This window comes from Sinocyclocheilus anshuiensis, unplaced genomic scaffold (genome assembly GCF_001515605.1).
Source record: "Sinocyclocheilus anshuiensis isolate Anshui unplaced genomic scaffold, SAMN03320099.WGS_v1.1 scaffold1185, whole genome shotgun sequence".
Lineage (NCBI taxonomy): Eukaryota > Metazoa > Chordata > Actinopteri > Cypriniformes > Cyprinidae > Sinocyclocheilus > Sinocyclocheilus anshuiensis.
The window spans coordinates 655385-675927 of NW_015548278.1; positions in this window are offsets into that span (position 1 = coordinate 655385).

A 20543-nucleotide genomic window follows, 5' to 3' on the forward strand; every position below is an offset into this window, starting at 1 on the left:
GAGTGTAATAGCCCACTCTGCTGCTTTTAAATGAAAATCCAGCTGTTGTGCTTCAAAACGTTGACAGCATATGTTATCTCTGTTAGGTTGTTTTTGTGTCAGGGTTGAGAGCTCATTAAAACAATCATAGAAGCATGTTTGATCTTGTCACAATCAATCCACTGAAGGCGAGCGTAAGTGAGAACCCAAGTGCAGTTTATTTACAGTGTGATCCAAACATCCAAAAAATAATCCGTGACTTGACTTGACATGAACAGACTTGACATGAACAGACTTGACTTGACTTGACTAGGCATGAACAGACTTGATGAGGCATGAACAGACTTGACGAGGCATGAACAGACTAGACTCACCGACAGCGGGTTACAACATCAGTACACGACAAGGCACAATGACACCATGATGGCTACTTATATCAGACAAGAGGGTCACAAGACAAGAACAAACCAATGGGAAACAAGACACATGACTAAGACAACTAATCAGAACAAGACTAGGCTAACTAAGACCAGCAAACCAGTATACATTTGGGGCTGGTCTCTTGTGCTCACTAAGGTTGCATTTATTTGATCAAAAATACAGTAGAAACACAGTATTATATTATGGGGGAGTGTAAGAAGAGATAAATAAGATAATATATTATTTTACACAATTTATTTACAAAATAGATAGAATATATTAGAATGTATGGTACTATATGTGCAAAGTATATAAGTGCTTATTCTGACTGTAAACATTACTATGATGTAAACATTGCAGAGGAATATGTGCAGTCATAGTGTGTGAACAATAGTGCAAATTTTCAGCAGTCATTACTCCAGTCTTCAGTGTTGCAAGATCCTTCAGAAATCATTCTAATATGCTGATTTACTGCTCAAGAAACACTCCTTATTATTCTTTTTATTGAAAACAGCTGTGCTGCTTAATATTTTTGTGGAACTTACTTTTTTTTTTTTACAGGATTCTTTGACGAATATAAAGATTCAAAAGAACTGTCCATTTTAATCAGTTTAATGTGTCCTTGCTAAATAAGAGTATTTCTTAGAAGATAATAATAATAATAATACATTTTATTGACCTCAAAGTCAATAGTCAACGTTAGTTTATGTACAATTAATAACATCCATCCAACCATCCGTCCATCCATCCATCTATTGTCCAAACTGCTCTGTAGGGTCGTGGGGATGCTGGAGCCTATCACACAAATAATAGCAATTATGCAGTTTTTATTTGTAGCATATTTATGTATACCTGAATGCACAAATAATTGCACAAATTAAATTTGTCAGTTGTTTTTACATTTTTTTCTTTTTTTTTCAATTCTCAACATATAATTTTAACTAAGATAACTGCTTACCAAAAGCACACTAGAAATAATTTTGTATTACATGAATGTTTGTCAGCAGTCCAGCAGCATTGAGGTACATATTTTCTGTTTTCAAAGTCTACATTTTGCCACAATTGCAGGCATGCGAGTCACATTAAAACTTGCCTTTCAGTCATATTAATTTCCTTACAGTTACCGTATATGAAATGACTTGTTGGACTGATAAACCACTTTGCCTTATGAATTGCATATTTGTTAAGGATATCCACGAAAGCTGACGACTGATATTTTGCATCTTATAGACATAGTCCTCAGCAGACAGTCCTCTGTTAGGACTGGAACACACAACTTTTAAAATATTCACAGATTTTAAAACACTAGGCATCATACACTAAACGACTAAGTGTACACTTTATTAAATTAGGGTCTAATTGTTTATATAATCTTACATTAAAAGTTTGCATTTACTTCATTGACAATCATACAGTACATTAACATTAAATAAGAAGGTCATGATTTGTGTACAGCAAAGGCCAAAAACAACAAAGGGAGCCTTAATGAAGCATTCAGTGTACATTTGAAGATGTTCAAGTTTGTTGTTTCATAAAGTTTGAAGCCTCACAGCATTTAGTGCTGCAACCAGAGATATTTTGAATAAAAGGACCAGCTTTCTCTCAATGTCTTTTTTTTCGCCCCTCCCCCCTCCCACCTCCCTGATTCATTGCTCTTCGACCCAGCACATCAGAGAACATTGTTGGCTCTGTGAAGCAAAACATTACTGCCCATCGCTGTCCTATCTGTTTGCACTTCAAGACTTGGGTCAGGACACAACAAGCTTTACATCTCTCAGCTTGAGACAGATCTTAACAGAACAATTGCTTCAAGTTTTTAACTTCTGAGCTGATCGCTTTAATGTGGACTAATGGAAGATCTCTCAAACTGTCATCTGTGTGAAATTATCCTTTGTTCTTTGGCTTACTCCATCTGTTCTTCTCCTCTCCTGTTCTTTTGTGTTTCGCTCAAATTTCTCCTCCATTACAAAGCCCGGCTTTCGATTTGTTTTCCACATTATGGTTCAGTTTTCCAGGAGTGGGGTTGACTGCTGCGCTAGCTGTTTGTGTTGTGTCAATTTTTTCCACTCTGAAGGCTTTACCTTGACGTATGACAGCCACACATTATTGCTTTTGCAGAGTTCACTGACATCTGTATATCTTGAATAATGTCTGTGAAAATGAAATGATGAGATATATCTATGCAGTGGAGAGAATATAGGCTGGCCGAGAGGAGATTATATTTGTCTGCTATATGGTATGACAGGCTTATTTCTGAGATATTAAATTGCAAAGCCGCTCTCATTCTAGCTGAGATGAAAGTTGTAGCTTTGATTTCCTGTTGTGTGAACAAAAGCAATATGTATTTTTGCAAAAGTGTTCACCTGCCAGAGCTATTTTGAAATCAGTGCAAAGTTGTTACATACATGTAGTGGAGCAAAAGTTGGAAATTGATTTAAGACTTATGAAATTGACACCAAGGCAGGATTCATTTATTAACAATATATGGAGAACTGCTTATAGCATTGATTTCACATGAATCACTAAAGGAATTATGTGAATCAGTTTAAGGCTGCTTACTGTTTGCATAGAGCAATTTTTCCCTCTGCATGTAAATAAATGCACCCAGAAAATGGAGGAAAGACAGTGGAGTGGTAAAATTTTCCAAACAGGAACTAGAGGCTCTTACACACAAGGGGTCTCATTCATGAAACATGAGCAGAACAATTGCTGTCCTATGTAAATTGCCATATTGACTTGAATACTATTATCATACGCAAATCATGTAAGAATTGTTTTACAAAGAATTTACTCAAATTAGCAATGCATTGTGGGATTGCATTAACCATAGGATAGGATACATTTAGCTGCTAACTGTTTTGAACATTCTTTGTGTCACATAGAATGTGAACAGAATTGTCTGTCAGCGAGGTGCCACGATCCAGCGCCCAGGAGGATGCAACACTTCTAGTAGAGTGAGCTCGCAACCTGAGTGGGCAGGGCACCCTCTGTGCTTGATAAGCCAGGGTGATGGCATCCACTATCCAGTGGGCCATCCTCTGCTCGGAGAAGGCATTCCCCTTCTGCCGGCCTCCGTAACAAACAAAGAGCTGTTCTGAGGTCCTGAAGCTTTGTGTACGGTCCACGTACAATCTTAAAGTGCGGACGGGTCAAAGCAAAGGTAGGGCTGGGTCTGCCTCCTCCGGGGGCAGCACTTGCAGGTTCACCATCTGTTCCCTGAGTGGAGTAGTAGGAACCGGGGCCTCAGGATTACCTGGGAGTCAGCCGGCCCTAACTCTAGGCACGATTCGTCGACCGAAAATGCGTGCAGGTCCCCTACCCTCTTGATGGAGGCCAGTGCAACTAGGAGCAGAGTCTTCATTGAAAGAAACTTCAGCTCGACTGATTGCAAAGTCTCAAATAGGACTCGCTGTAGTGCTTCGAGCACCAAGACAGGTCCCAAGAAGGTATAGAGGGAGGTTGAGGAGGGTTCAACCTTTTCGCCCCATAAGGAACTAGATGACCAGGTCGTGCTTCCTCACCGTTCTCCTCTCCACGGGGTCATGGTTAGCAGAAATAGCAGCGACACAAACTTTAAGGGTGGAGGGAGACAGCCTTCACTCTAACCCTTGCTGCAAGGAGAGAATGACTCTGATCGGACATCTTCGGGGGTCCTCTCGATGAGAGGAACACCACTCGACGAACAGGTTCCACTTCAAGGTGTAAGTGTGTCTCGTAGACGGTGCTCACGCTGAAGTGATGATGGCCACTACCTCTTGGGGTAGGTCACCTAGAACCTCTGCGTCCCGTCCAGGGACCAGACGTGGAGTTTCCAGAGGTCCCACAGGGTGCCCCATCTCTGAGTCAGTAGATCCTTCCTCAGAGGAATCTGCCAGGGAGGGGCTGTCATGAGGAGCATTAGTTCCGGGAACCAGGTCTGAGTGGGCCAGTGGGGCGCCACAAGCAGGACCTGCTCCTCTTCCTCCCTGACTTTACACAGTGTCTCGGTCAGGGAGTAGAACAGCTGGCAGTGAGAGGTTTCTGCAGAAGCAAACAGGTCTACCTGAGCGACTCCGAAACATCTCCAAATCAGCTGGACCGTCTAGGGATGGAGTCTCCATTCTCCAGGAAGTGCAGCTCGTCGACCGCATGGTTGAGCAGACCTGGAATGTAAATGGCATGAAGCGACCTCAGATGCTCAGAGGTGGCGGGCGAGTTGCGACATGCGACTGTAGCTTAGACCACCTTGTCAGCTGACGTACGCAATGGTCGCAGTGTTGTCCGTTCGGACCAGCACGTGCTTCCCTCATAAGCGCCCTCTGAGACGATTCAAGGCAAGATGTACTGCTAACAACTCTAGGCAATTGAAATGCCAGTGCAGATGGGGGCCCGTCCAAACCCCCAACACTGCGTGCCCATTGTACGTGGCCCCCCAGCCGGTGGTGGTGGCATCCGTGTAAACCACAGCATGCCTAGCGACCTGTTCCAGGGGCTGAGTGCCGCAGTGTTGAAGCGGTCTCATATGAAGCAGCCCCAGCAGCGTGACTGCTGCTGTAGCTGCCATATGCCCCAGGAGCCTCTGAAACTGTTTCAGTGGGACCGCTGTCCTGCTCTTGAACGTATTCAGGCAGTTCAGTTCAGTTCAGTTCACGACTGAGCACGTTCCTGCATGAGGCGTGCTTTCTGTTCGACCGAATCCAACTCCATACCAAGAAAAGAGATCCTCTGCGTCGAGGAGAGTTTGCTCTTTTCCGCTGAGTTGCGAGAGCACCAAGTCCCTGTGTTCGCACAACTGATCCTGAGACTGAGCTAGTATGAGCCAGTCGTTGAGGTAGTTGAGAATGCGAACGCCCTGCTCTCTCAGGGGAACAAGGGCTGCCTCCGCAACTTCCGTGAAGACATGGGGCAACAGGGACAGACCGAAGGGCAGGACCTTGTACTGATATGCTCGTCCTTCAAACGTGAATTGCAGCAATGGTCTGTGGTGCGGAAGGATCGATACATGAAAGTACGCGTCCTTCAGGTCGATCGCTGCAAACCAGTCTTGGGGACGGATGCACCCGAAGATGCGTTTCTGCATCAACACCTTGAACAGTAAACAGTGAAGGGCCCGGTTCAAGACAAGCAGGTCCAAGATCGGTCGTAACTCACCGCCTTTCTTGGGTACAATGAAGTAGGGGCCGTAAAACCCCGTCTTCATATCGGCTGCATGGACCGGCTCTATTGCGTCCTTCGCCAGTAGGACTGCGATCTCTGCACGCAAGACAGGAGCATCGGCCGCCTTCACTGACTTGAAGCAGATGCCGCTGAACTTGGGGGGACGCCGGGCGAACTGAATCGCATAGCCGAGTCTGATGGTCCGCAGGAACCAGCGAGACGGTTTGGGTAGCCAGGCACCCAGACACCATACAAGCTGGACCAGCGGGACCACCGACGTACCCGCAATGGGGCAGCGAGGTGGAACGCAGGGACCCGGTCCATGGACGGACCAAAGAGGGGTCTGAGTGTGCGGTGCAATGCTTACATGGTTCCACGGTTTGGCAGAGGGTGCGTGAGTAGGGCCTTTGATGACGTGCTCGAACCGCCCGCTGCTGCCTGCTGGCGAGAGAGGAGGATGAGTGTGGTCCGGTGTTGGTCCGTCCACGACTCTCCATGCCCTCTTGGGACCCAGAGACAGAGAAAACTTCTCTCTTGTCGAGATTTTTGGAAACCAGATTCTCCACCCGGCCCTCCTCCGGGTGAGGGAGAGGTGCATTCACCATCCCCCAAAGAGCAGTTCCCTCTCCCTCTGGGTCGCCCGTCCCGGGGCCTCTTGCTCTTCCGCATGTTTGACGGGCGGGGCGGCCTGCTTACACCCAGCTCCATGGCGCTGCTTGCTCGAGGCTGCTGCGTATGCAGCATGGGAGCGGGGGTGGACGCAGGGGGCCACCCTCGATGACAAGCAGGCTTGGGCACTGTGGATGGGTGGAGGCAGCAGCCGCCCGCCGGGGCAGGACATGTCGGATCGCCTCAGTCTGCTCCTGTGCAGCCGAGAACTGCTAGGCCATGTTCTTGACTGCGTCACCGAAGAGGCTGGTCTGGGACACAGGGACCTTGAGGAACCGAACTTGTCGGTGTCCCTCATGTCGACCAGACACAGCCAGAGGTGACGCTCCTGGACCACAAGTGTGGACATCGCACGACCCAGAGAAATCGCAGTGACCTTCGTCGCTCGGAGCGCGAGGCCAGTTGTGGTTCGGAGCTCTTTCAGAACTTCCAGATCGTGATCACCCTCGTGCAGGTCCCGCAGTGCTTTAGCCTGAAGAACCTGCAGTAACACCGTAGCGTGTAAGGCGGAGGCAGCTTCTCCACAGGCCACATAAGCATCGCCAGACAGACCAGACGAGTACCTACAGACCCGGGAGGGGAGGCACGGTTTGCCCAGCCGGGTTGAGGCGGTATAAGGACACAACTGCATCACAACTGACCGCTCCACCTGGGGGACCCCCCTATAACCCCTAGCTGCACCACTGTCGAGAGTGGTGAGGGAGGAGGAGTCAGCAGGTCGGTTTCTGGCAGAAAAAGGTCTTCTGTGACAGCGCAGGCCACCCCGAAGAACCAATAGTCCAACCTTGGGGGCTCGGGACACGGTGGAGGTCTCCACTCGAGCCCTACCCTCACAGCGGCCCGGGAAACCATAACTGTCATTTCCGGATCCGATTCAGGCATTGCTACAGTCCCGGAGGGCAGCAGTGCAGCCGAACCTTCCTCTCCAGAAATCTCCGGCTCACCGTCCAATGCAACTCAACTGGTTGCGGAGTGCAAGAAGAACGATGGTCCCCCGAGGGTTGGCTCCCTGGAGGGTTTGCTATCACGATTACCCTCAGACCGCTCGTGCTACTGCCTGAAGTAGCCCCCCCTGACTGCCGCCATGCCGAGAACTAGATCGAGACGGAGGCAACGGAGCTCCGCCCCTTTTGAGGTAACGGAGCTTGGCCCGCAACTCCGACAAGGTTATCTTCCCGCAATGAGAACATGACTCATCCACGAACGCCACCTCAGCATGCTTAATTCCCAGACACGTGAGGCAGCGACACAGGGGAGATGGCCGCCTGCAACACAAACAGGGGGTAGCCTGATGTGTGCAACCCACTCGACACGGGAAACCACCACCACTGAAGCGCCGTACCACCAACACCAAGAGATCCAAAGAGCGCGCTGAACTCGTTCAGTCTTCTTCTCTCAGTAGAGTAGTCAGGAGCAAAAGTATGTGATCGCTCGGCTCCAAAGAGAAAAGCTGAGTATGCATTGCACATTCTGCCTAATTATACTCGCGCTGTGATCAGCGGCAGCTCGTGCAATCATCGCATGCCAATGTGCATTGGCTCGTTTAGTTTACACTCGAAGTAGATTGGTCTCAATAGCGAGATTCCCAATTCGTCAGTCACCGGCGTGACGTCGAAAGTGACCGACTGAAAGACCGACTGAAAGGAAAGGTACTGAATATCTTAAAAATGCACATAAAAGAGCCTAATTTATGCCATAAATGAGGCTTAATGAGCCTCATTTGCATGAAATGAGGTGTCTTTTCTAAAAGAGAATGACAGTGTAGTACGCATGGAACAGCACTAAACCAGTAGATATGATTTTGCACCAAAAATACTGTTCATTAAAGTGGCACACCTCTAGCGTTAGCTGCTCTAGTAATTAAAGTGAAAGGCTTTGACCCCTGTGATACATTGCAGTATTTATTTACAAACCTGATTGTTTAAGTTCACAGTGCTTACTCAGAGTTTCTTGTGTTTGCTATGTTAATGAAGCTTGTTCAGTCAATCACCCTCGGCCAGAAATTACACTAAGCTTTTGTATCAGCAAACCAAGTCAAGGAATTTTCACTCATATCACCTCGGAATGACATGTTTACACTTCCGTCCATCCATCCACTTCACCCTGAGAACTGGATTGTGTAAAGGACAGTGTAATCTGACAGGCACCCTGGGACCAGTGTTGTTGCTGTGTATGAGCGTCAGGATTTGTAAACAAGGAAAACATATTCCCAGCTCTCCATGACCCTACTCTCCACAGTAACCGTTGACAGGGTGTCAGACGCTACTGCCAGGGTATTAAATGCTAACGCTTGCGTCAGCACTGCTTCTACTGACGGGATCAGGAAGGTTAGAAAGTGTAAATCTGGGCGTAGAGTTAAAGCACATAGACTGTATTTGTCCTCTTCACCTCTGACCTGACAGCTGGGTAAATAAAGACAGACAAGACATTAATGACACTACAGATACTGTGCTTACAGTGCATACAGCAGCTTAGACATGCCACTCCGCTGTCCTTCCAGGAAATATCCCTCCTAAACTCTCTGCCACATTTCTCAGTGTTTTCTGATGTCTGGGCCAAACAGTGGAAGTAGGTAGTAAGTGGACATGTTGGCCCTGCTCCAAACCCAGTGAGCTACTTTACAGTCTACAGTCTGCATAAGCAGCTAACTTGCTTTTAAGGTAGTAAAAAGCACAGAGTCAGTACAAGGTACAATGATAGTCTCATATGCTAATACCATGGTACCTCTGTTTACTTTTTTTTTTTTTTTGCAGCTATATAAATGAGGCAACTTGCTTTAAAATAAAGTATAACCAAAAACAATCATTGTTTTATCAATTTGGAAGGCTTGTTGCGTTAAGTCTGCATAGGAACCCCAAAATAATTATATTGAACGAAATACGTTTTATTGCATACGTTTTTATTGATACTGTATACTGTATGTCGCCTGATATTTTCTGAACTGTTTGTTAATGTATTTGAAATTATTACATATAATACATAACCAAAGCTATGGATTGTGAAATAAACTTTTCTCAGTTTCTCAGTTCTCAGTTTTTTTTTTAGATACAGTATAGCATAAGTTTCAAGTAGTTTCAAGTTTCATTTTAAATTCATACTTTGAATGCAACGTAGGTTGCTTTGGATAAATACGTCTGCCAAATGCATAAATGTGAACTTTTTACAAGCTAGCTGTTCAACATATGAACTTAACCACTAACATTTATGCATAACCTGCTAGCATATATTCTAATCAAACATTTAGTTATTCATTTTCATGTATTGTGGGTTGCCTTGACCATGAAGGATATATTTTGCTGCAGCTTTCATCTTCATTTCTTCAACAGTTTTTGTCTTCATCTTCCACAAAAAAAAATAAAAATAATAATAATTATTATTATTTGATGGTGATGGTAGCACCATGGATACAAACACCATATTCATTGCACAATGATATTTACATGTTACTTGAAATTGCTTCAAAGAATACCATGGTATATGTCCAAGAACCCTGCCAATACTATGGCCGATGACCAAAAATTACAGTAGTATCATAGTATTATGGCAATCATGGTGCTTTGAATTTTTCTAATGTTCCATGGTACCTAAAATGTTCCATAGGTATCCAGCTTCCTAGGGTTTAAACCTGAGCTGTTGTCTTGCCACCTTTTCTGCTCTCTATGTTCTCTATGGTTTACAATGGCAACCCAATGCAGAATACTACCAATACCAGAATAGTTCATCATATACAAGTAAAAAAGAAAGTCTTTAAAAATGAACACTGACATTTAGCTTTCAATGATTTTCTGTTATCCCTATCAGAACAGGTCTATTACACATTTTTGGATCACAACCCACCATTTGTGTAGCACTGATCTATATCACTCCCTCTGCAGGTGTTTGGTCTCCATGGTGCAGGTCTATGTTGCAATATGTTTATGTTGTTTTTGATCCATTAGCGGTTGTTTCAGTGTTGTGGCACTCTCAGTGGGCCCCCGAGGCACACTGCCTCATCTGGGGTCTTCACACCTCAGATGACTCAGGATTCACAGGCAACTCTGTAGATCAATAACTGTGGTCTAATTAATTTACTGTGTCTCCTCAAGTAATGTTGGTCATTGTAGATGCCACTCTATTTGGTCCATCCAGTTTACATAGGTGAATAATAATAAAGTGCTTTTTATTCCCCGAAATAAAACAGCTCCCACGTCTAGGCCTGAATCACACCCGTGGGTGTCACTCATGATGCTGGAGAGGATGTTTAGAGCGTTTATGATGAACAGATAAAGGCTGAAGTGCTGGAGATGGGGAGGTTAATGCTAATTCAACAGGCTACATGGGTCTTTGTGATTAGCCGTAAGTAAGGGTCTCCTGAGTGGGCTTTGTTCTGAACGTGTGTGATGTGCCTGCCGTCACTTAACCTCACGCCTCAAGCACCCAGCAGGCCGGGACCAGAGCGGGGACGGGAAGCTCTCATTGTCAGCTCTAGGAGGCAGTGGAGGGGAACTAGCGTTGGGTTTATTACCATGAGAACTGATGCATTCTGACTGGAGCAAACGAGAGTTTTGGTGAGTTTAACCTGAGGGTCACAGTGTGGTTTAATTTTTTTTTTAATGGAATGAGTGGATGCCATGCATACTGAGAACAATAAATTAACAGATTTGAGCTGTGAACCAGGACTTGATTCTACCCCTCTGCCCCCTGCAGGCCTCTTTTCACATTAGAACAGCATATTTGAAGGTATAAATAAATTTTGAGCGTCACGTCTGTCTTTTGGAGCATGCACACAACACTGAGGCCAATTATAGTCTGATTAATGTGAAAACATGCTGAACAAATAAAAAGTTCAATCTCATTATTCAGGTCCATTAGTCCAACCACTCAAAAATCGTTTAGATGACTTTTTAAAAAGAAAAGTGATTCTTTTACTCCAAATGAAATTTAACTTTTAAAGTACATGTAAGCATAAATACTTGGCGAAGGTACTTTGAAACCCAAGCTACAATCTACTTGTAATGTAAGTACTTTATCTAAAGTTACCCTTTCAAATCTGACATGAAATGGAAAACCATTCTATCCAATTTCTAAATATTCCTTCCTCCTCCCTCCCTCCCTCCCTCCCTCCATCCCTCAAAATGTCACATTTTGTTCTTCTGGTGGAATGACTGGGTGCTTCTCAATATCCCTCCTCGTTTCCTCATTCCTCCGTCCTCCATCCTATGACCCGGAAACCGATCGAGCTCAGCCATCTTGAAGGACATCTCAATTCTCTAACTGCACCGCAAGGAGGCGAGGATCGAGGAGTGAGGAGGCTTCCAGAGGAGTCATGAGCGAGGATAAACAGGTGTATCCTTTGCGGAAGTGTTTTTCATTGAAAAACCTGACGCACGTATAAATTCTCCTCCCCCTTCACATCTGTTGTAATAACTTTCATTTATATTTTAACTTTGCAGTTTAAATAAGCCATACATGTCATATATTTCAAACAGCTAGGCTATCTTGCTTTATTCATATTTATTATGAATGTCTTAAATAACAAACTTTAACAACATAAGGGCAGATCCCTTTAGGGCAGCTGATGACACTTTGAAGTGACGCTAAAGGGAGCGAGGATATATAATTTCACTTGATTCAATTCCTCCATCATCGCGTCTTTTCCTTGCATCCTTCCCTCGCATCCTGAAGGGGTGGAACTAAGACGCGAGGAAAGGAAACGAGGATGAACAAATAAGAATTGAGAGGCACCCACTGACTTCTCTCTGGTGACTTAAGCCAGACTTCTCTAATAATTTTTTTTTCTGCTTAAGCCCTAACCCCTTCTTAAATCCAACCTCAATCTCATGAACATAACTTATTTTGTTTTGTTTATTTTTACTTTATTTATTTTGATAATTTGATTCACTCGGATGTACATCACAATACAGGAAAAATATCTGCTGCTACTTCTGTTACATTGTGGCTTTAAAAACAGTTACAATACACTACAAGCTGTCTTTGCCTTATTTGGCACCAGGGGCGTTGCTAGACATAAAGCTCTACTGGGGCACAGACCCCCCCCATCACTCATATCACTTTTCTTTCTTGAAAGCCTGTTGCGTGCAATAAATGTACAACACAATAAACTCTACAAACTTGTGTAACCCACTATTCCTACACTGCAACAAGCACTAGGGAAAGTAAATGTATACATTGACACTTTATGAGCATATTTATTTAAGTGTCTTCATAATACTTCACATGAACATTCTCAACATGTTTTAAGGCAATCAATGTATATGGAAATTAAACTTGAAAGAACTTGCAAATTTTTTTTTTCATAAATAAGAGCTAGCAAATTAAGTATTAGGCTAGGCAAGGATATTGATATAGCACATTTCATAACTAATGGCAATTCAAAATGTTTTATTAAAGGAAAAAATAAAATCAAAATAATTACAATAAAAATGATTAAAATGTTTTAAAACTGTTTAGAGTAAAAAAATAGGATACATACAGTATAGCACAGTGCTCATTCAGCAAATGCACAGCTAAACAGATGTGTTTTGAGTCTGGATTTGAATGTGGCTACTGTTGGAGCACATCTGGGGTGTATTCCAGAAAGCAAGGTTAACTTACCGTCACATATACCCAGAACTCTCAGTTGAATAACTCAAACCTGGCTTATTTGAGGTATGCTGGTTCCATAAACACGTCTGGGAATAAGTTCAGTCAACTCAGAGTATGTCCACGGTTAACACACAATACATTCTCAACAGAGCAATGAATGGTCGAGTCACCATGGAAACCATGCTGCTTCTTTTTTCTTCTTTTGTTCAATGGTCATTTACATATTTACTTTATATCACCACCTAATTGATGGTTGTGCAATCATTTTTCATTTTCATTCAATCTTTTAATCACTGAGAATAAGAATTATAATGTTTGTTTGATGCTAATTATATAATAAGAAATATCACATATGCATTTTTATTTTATTGAGATAACAATAAAATATAATAAATATATTAGAATAAAATAAACATTACATTGTTATAATAGTTTTATAATTAATATATATATCGCTACGAAATATGACAATAAATATAATAAAACATTAGAATAATATATCATTACCTTTATATAATTAACATATACAACTATTATATACATACATATATGTATGTATATATATATATATACACACTATTGTAATAATATATAATATTATAAGGTCACGCATGTGCTGATAGTGCTGAAGTAAACTAACCCTGAAACATAACCTACTCCGGAGCAGGTCAGAAGAAATCTTTTGCATATAAATAAATATTAATTTGATAAGACACAAAATGTGTTTATTTTCGCTGCAATAGGCTAGTGCAATTCCATAGATTTGACAAAGGTTTTCCTGGGATTTAATGCTTTTCATCTGATGTCCGAGACCTGACTCTGATAGTTTAGAATGAAGTTTGTTGATCAAGTCTTACCTCCCTCAGACTCATAATTTCTCCTTTCTGCTTCTGTGACTGAGAAGAAAAATGCTGATGTCCATCTACAGGAGTCGATCACTGGTTTCTTCATTTTTTCCATAGCCCACCTCAACTGCATGCCGACACTTCTGCGTGAAAGGCTGTGCTTTGCCATTAAACACACAGACGCGTGCAGGCATGGATTTCTGCGAATGCGTCAGTTTGTTTTTGGTTAAACTGCGTTGCTTTTACAAGCATTGATTTGGTTGTTGCATATAGATTAATTTCTTTATTCCAGGATTATCAATCTAAATTAATACACTGACAAATAAAGTAAATTATAACTCAAACTTGAGATTTTAAATGGGGTAGATAAATGGGGTCTAGCGGCGCCCATGTTTGGCACAAATACAACGAGTGGTGACCACATTAAACTGCATTTGAACAAGTAAATTAAGCTAAATGGAACTAGTAAAGCTTGCTAGAGTAACATTAAAAAGCACAATGATAAACAGCAGTATTTAGTATGTCAGATGTGTAAAGATGTCAAATGCCACGCAGGGATTCAATCGGTTCATTGGTTGAACTTCTTTATTTACAATAACTTTCTGAATGAACTGGCTCCCTTGAATGATTAGTGCCTCAGTTTAATTTACTGTAAAACTGCATGTGCAGTACAGCGTGCCAATCAGAGTATGTGAGCGGAGTGGAACGGCAACAATTTCCCCTCCACGCTCCGAGCATTCAGTAATCACTCCGCTCCGGGTTCACCATTTCCCGCTCCCGCTCCACTCCTCACTCACTGATATCAGAAACACCACTCCGCCTTCACTCCATGACGAAATTTACGGCTAAAGTATTCCAGTATGTTTTGAAATATCACAGAAGTTCTGTACATAACATATCAAAATAAAATATAATAAAATAAATAAAATACTAGGAGAGTAGTTTCGAAGTGGCTTATTTAAATTTTTTTCCTACCACATGCCAATATTACTGTCAGACTCTGTTCCATGTTTTGTGTGTGTCCTGCTCCCCATGTGCCTTCCCATGCCCTTATTTGGTTAGTTTCCTGTTCCTGTCCTGATTAGTTTATTTCATTTGTCCCAGGTGTTTCCCTTGGTTTTTTTGCTCCCAGGTGTGTCTCGTCATCCCCTCCTCCTGTGTGTGTATAAAATGTGTTCCCAGTCCCAAGTTCTCTGTCCGCTGTTGTACGTCTTCCTGTGAACGTCTTTGTGTAAACATCTTCCTGAGTTCGTCTCCCTTGGTTCCTGTAAATAAAGTCTTGGTAACGTAGTCTCCAGCGTCTCCTCGTCCCTCGTGTGTGTGCAACTTGACAATTACATGGTTGTCAGCATTAAAAGGTATCATTGTTGCTTTTTGCAGAGCAAATTTTGTTTGTGAAGGATGAACATAACAGTACGTTTTCGTCAGTTATTTTATCTACAGATCGCTGCATTTCTTACAGATTTCTGCTCATTCGAAATCGGATACAGTTGAAGTAGCACTGTAAGATTACATTTGTTTGAATGCATTATTGAGAGAGCAATAGTGAATAAGTGCTGTACCTGTTTAAGTCATGCTTTCACCCGAAAATATTCAGTATCTAGAAGGAACAAACAAATTCCTTAAGAACCATAACTTCCCGCTCATGTCCATTGCTGTCATCATAACCTTCACATTCTTTCTGATTTGAGTGATCCATCTGTATCAAGCTAGCTAAATATGTTTAACATGTGCATTTTTGCTAAAAATGCAGTTATATTATGGGCTGTTGGCATGAATTGTACTTGTGATGGAGCGGTTGTGGAGCGCTCTTGGAGCGAGTGAAAACCATGATGCTCTACCATTCAAAATCACTCCACTCCGCACTCGGCTCTCACTCTGCTCCGCTCACATACTCTGGTGCCAATAAATGGTTATGTTTTGTTATGCTACACTTTTACTTTTTGGGAAAACCATGAAACACCTGAGCTGGGTAATTAGGTAAAGGCTGGCCAAAAGGTTTGTTCTTGTCTGTTTGGATTTACTACCAAAACTATCAGTTCATCTTTGTCACTCCAAGCAAATTTCCATAGTACATTTATAATTGTGACTGGTGCTGTAGAATGTCAAAAGTGGCGCCACAAAGCGGCAAACAAAGTGTTCCTATGACTGATGATCTATATTCCAATTTTTCTGAAGCCATGATAGGTCTCAAATCTTCTTTAATTGAGATGTCCTTACAAGATGGCATCAAATACTGTCATCAAATCATCTTATTTGGCGTGATCAGGAGTGCAAATGAGATTTGAGAGCTATGGTGGAAGGTGAAGATTTAAACAAATAAAAATGTAATGCCTGTTTGTCAAAGGCACTATGCTTGAGGAAAATTATTTATCAAGTGGGGTTCATTTGCAAGTTGTGCTAGATTTTCATACCATTTGTGAACTTGACTCGAGTCCATGTTTTTCACCCAGACCACCGTTTTCAAACTGACATGCAGTTTCTTGGTGCTCTGCTATCAGACAAACGAGTCTGCTGTTAATGCTTTGGTGTGAAAACATCATTAAATGTTGAATGCTTGTATGTGCGTACACCAGAGTATGTGAGTGGAGCGGTGTGATTTTGAATGGAGCGAGGAGTGAATTTTTTAAAAGTCGGAGCGCCATGGTTTTCACTCGCTCCAAGAGTGCTCCACAACTGCTCCATCACGAGTACAATTCATGCCAATGGCCTGTAATATAACTGCATATTTAGCAAAAATTCACGTGTTAAATATACTTAGCTAGCTTGATACAGATGGATCACTCAAATCAGAAAGAATGTGAAGGTTATGATGACAGAAATGGACATGAGCGGGAAGTTATGGTTCTTAAGGAATTTGTTTGTTCCTTCTAGATACTGAATATTTTCGGGTGAAAGCATGATTTAAACAGGTACAGCACTTATTCACAATCACTCGCTCAATAATGCATTCAAACAAATGTAATCTTACAGTGCTACTTCAACTGTATCCGATTTCATTTGACGAAAATGTACTGTTATGTTCATCCTTCACAAACAAAATTTGCTCTGCAAAAAGCAGCAATAATACCTTTTAATGCTGACAACCATGCAATATTGGCATGTGGTAGGAAAAAATTGAAATAAACCACTTTGAAACTACTCTCCTAGTATTTTTTTTGTATTTTCTTTTAATATATGTTATGAACAGAACTTCTGTGATATTTCAAAACATACTGAAATACTTTAGCCGTAAATTGCATCATGGAGTGAAGGCAGAGCGGTGTTTCTGATATCTGAGCGAGGAGTGGAGCGGGAGCGGGAAATGGTGAACCCAGAGTATATGTATGCGGAGTATGCAGAGCTGGAGCGGAGTGATTATTGAATGCGCGGAGGGGAAATTGTTGCCGCTCCACTCCGCTCACATACTCTGGTGTACACTCCGCACTATAACCTCTTTAGCTTCTATCTCTTATGCTCTTACATGTGCTCTTTAAATTAGATATTGAGTGCCACTGGAGGCCTGTTCTAATCTCAGCACCTATGCTCACATTTCAGCAGTGATCGTAATCTCTAATCACATTAGCAAACACGCTAAACTCATTAAAGTGGTAACCCACTTTAAGGTGATGACCTCAGCGGAAAACTATTGTGTTTTTAGGAAGGAGGGCTCTTACAACCGGAGATCTTGTATCCGTTGTCTTGTTCCATCCCTGCTAAATGTCTGCCAGACAAGACGGCTGCTCCGTCTGCTCTTCCATTAGTGTGTAATGGGATCCCCTGCTCAGATGGAATGGATTCTTATTCTTTATGGGTGTTTGATAATTGGAAGGGCTTCTGGGAGCCATATAAAATGCTCTCACTGTACGCAGTCCATATATTCTGTGCAAGTCTTCTTGCCTTCAAGATGATTTTTGACCATGCGACTTCTGCAAGGCTAGTGTCTCTCTCCCGCAAACGGTCCAGGGTAGAGACGGCCAAAAAGTTCTGGAAGGTAACTGCTGCTTTATTCCTGTCTTCAGTTTAAGTGTGTTCAGTAGAAGACATTTGATTCAGGGACTAAACGTGTTACATGCTGAATTACTGCTTGTCTGTTCATGCGCTGTTCTTGGGTTGTTTAACAGCTTGTTGGTTAAATGTGGTTAATCAGGCTAATTGTTTACAGCAGTGAACGCAGGAAGTTAATCACAGCAGATGTTATGTCGTAGTGATGCAAATGCAAAGCCTGTAGCTATTACCAACTACAACCTCTGCTTTGTTCATCTGTAAATGCCTGTTTATATTTATGGCAATGATTGTGCTACTAAAGATATATTTCAGCTCAAATAAGCTTAAATAGAAGCCTTTTGGTGGAGAGGTAAAACCTGATTTTGGAATTCACTGGGTGCCCAGAAACAGGTTGGAAATGCTCATGCTAGAGCGGTTTTGAATGCAGTGCCAGTGTTGTGAGTCAGGTCAGCAAATATAAAAAGAAGTGTATTGTGTGTTTATTGAAAATGCTAAAGTATAAATGAATTCTAATCAGCATGAAGTCTAACAGTGCTGCTTGTATTATGCAACTGAATTCAAGCTCAAGGAAAAGCCCGAGCTTCAAGAATCTTACTCTGAATTAACCGTGACCCCATCTTAGTCTCTTATCTCCTGGATGGAGACGATACAAGATTGCTCGGTCTTCCTCCCTTATAATGTCTCCTGGCCTCCTGACTTGGCTCCGGTAATGTCTTTCTTTCTCCCGCTGTCCCTCCCACAATGTATTGCTAGCCTAACCTCACAAGTGTAGCGATCAGACTATAATCATACAACTCAGTTGTTAAGGTCATAAATGTCCCCTTCCTTAATGGTCTTTTTCTTTTTTGGGCACATTTATCCATGCTAGGAACTGTCCCTTCAGCAGCACAACCTTGATTTTTTTTTTTTTTTACCTCTACAATCATTTTGACCCCATAATGTGAGAGGAAATTAGATTTGAAGTCATATTAAGTCTTTTGAAAAAGTTCCAAAGGCTCCAGGTTGAAATAACCTTCAAAAATGTGATCCATTGGGTCATTCGTGTATCTGGCCCTCAGGGATCTGGATCCTGATTCTTGATATTGCCAATGAAACGAGTGAATTAGGCTAGAATTCCCACAGGGCTCATTACAAAACCCAACTGTTGATAGTCAATTAACCACATTAGGAAGTTCAGCTGGAATACAGAGCCTTAGTAGATTCTTATATAAAGAATCTATTCTAGACTCTAAAGCCTTATGCATGGCAAATTCAACTTTTTTAGAGCTTAAATCAACTCTGTGGGAGTGAACATTTTGTCCCAATATTTTCAGAATTAAAGTAACACTTTTAAAAGTGGTACTGATTTAACACTAAGACAGTTACTTTTACACTGTAAAACAACTCTGGTCCACATCACAGGGAGTAAATTTGTCTTCAACACCGGAGTAAAGCGTGACAATTTAACACTGTTAAGATGCATTTTAACTCTAGATATTTTTAACTCCATGCTGTAAAGTGTTGTGCTAATTAAAGTGCACGATGAAGGAGTATTATCCAAAAATAGTATTTTAATTATAAATCCACAATGAATACACACAGGAGAATCGCAGGAGCAAATGTAGCACACACAATGGTAAAGCAAAAATAACCAGCAATGACTGAACAGAACAGGGAGTAAAAATAAGGAGACTATTAAATGAGTAACGGCTGCAAATCATAAGTAACCATAGAAACAAATCCGGACTGAACAGAATAGGGTAATGAAACTAAATGAGGCAGGAGAACAGGAACAGAGAGAAACACAACCAAAAGTCCATAACTGTGACAAGTGTAAGGAGTTGACATCACTGTACTCCAACCAGGTTAAATTAGGAGAGTTGACAGTAACTGTCAGGAAATAATTTGTGACGACTTGTAGTGTTACATTGAAACAACATTGACAGTACATCAAAACAATCCATAAAGTTAAATTCAACTTTAGTCTGGGATCACAGTAGAATTCTGCTAATTCTACTAAGTTAAAAATAAAAGGCAAAATGCAAACAGTTGTTTTAACAAACTAGTTATTTATTAACTTTACTTTATTAACAAACAAGCCACTTTATATCATGGAAGGTTCACATTTAAAATAAGTGATGAAGGCACAGTATAGGCATTTATTTCATTAGAAATAATAAAACTGCTTATTTAAATTTTCTGTAATACTTCAAGTACATGTCAGTGAATGTAAGTCGCTAAATGTTAGTGAAGTTAAGTCAGTACCTTCGACTTTGCAGCACAGTACAGCAGTGCTTGAGTCAACAACATTCAGCAGATAAAAAAATCGCAGGATATGTAAATCAGTTGTGTCCAGTTGCAAACCGTACCGTTCAGTGCATAGTTGTTTCACAGAGCAGGAAAGGCTGTGCAGATTCAACTCCCTCCAAACATACTGGAATGCTGGTTCCCATCTAGACAACACAAAACCAGACCGATTCAAATTAATGATATTTGTGTTTTATAAATACAGCAGGTTTATAGTGGAAAAAGTTAAATCATCTTGGACTTTTGTGACTCAAACAAGAAACTACAGGTGCATCTCAATAAATTAGAATGTCGTGGAAAAGTTCATTTCAGTAATTCAACTCAAATTGTGAAACTTGTGTATTAAATAAATTCAATGCACACAGACTGAAGTAGTTTAAGTCTTTGGTTCTTTTAATTGTGATGATTTTGGCTCACATTTAACAAAAAAACACCAATTCACAACAAATCTCAACAAATTAGAATACGTCATAAGACCAATAAAAAAAAAAAATTTTAGTGAATTGTTGGCCTTCTGGAAAGTATGTTCATTTACTGTACATGTACTCAATACTTGGTAGGGGCTCCTTTTGCTTTAATTACTGCCTCAATTCGGCGTGGCATGGAGGTGATCAGTTTGTGGCACTGCTGAGGTGG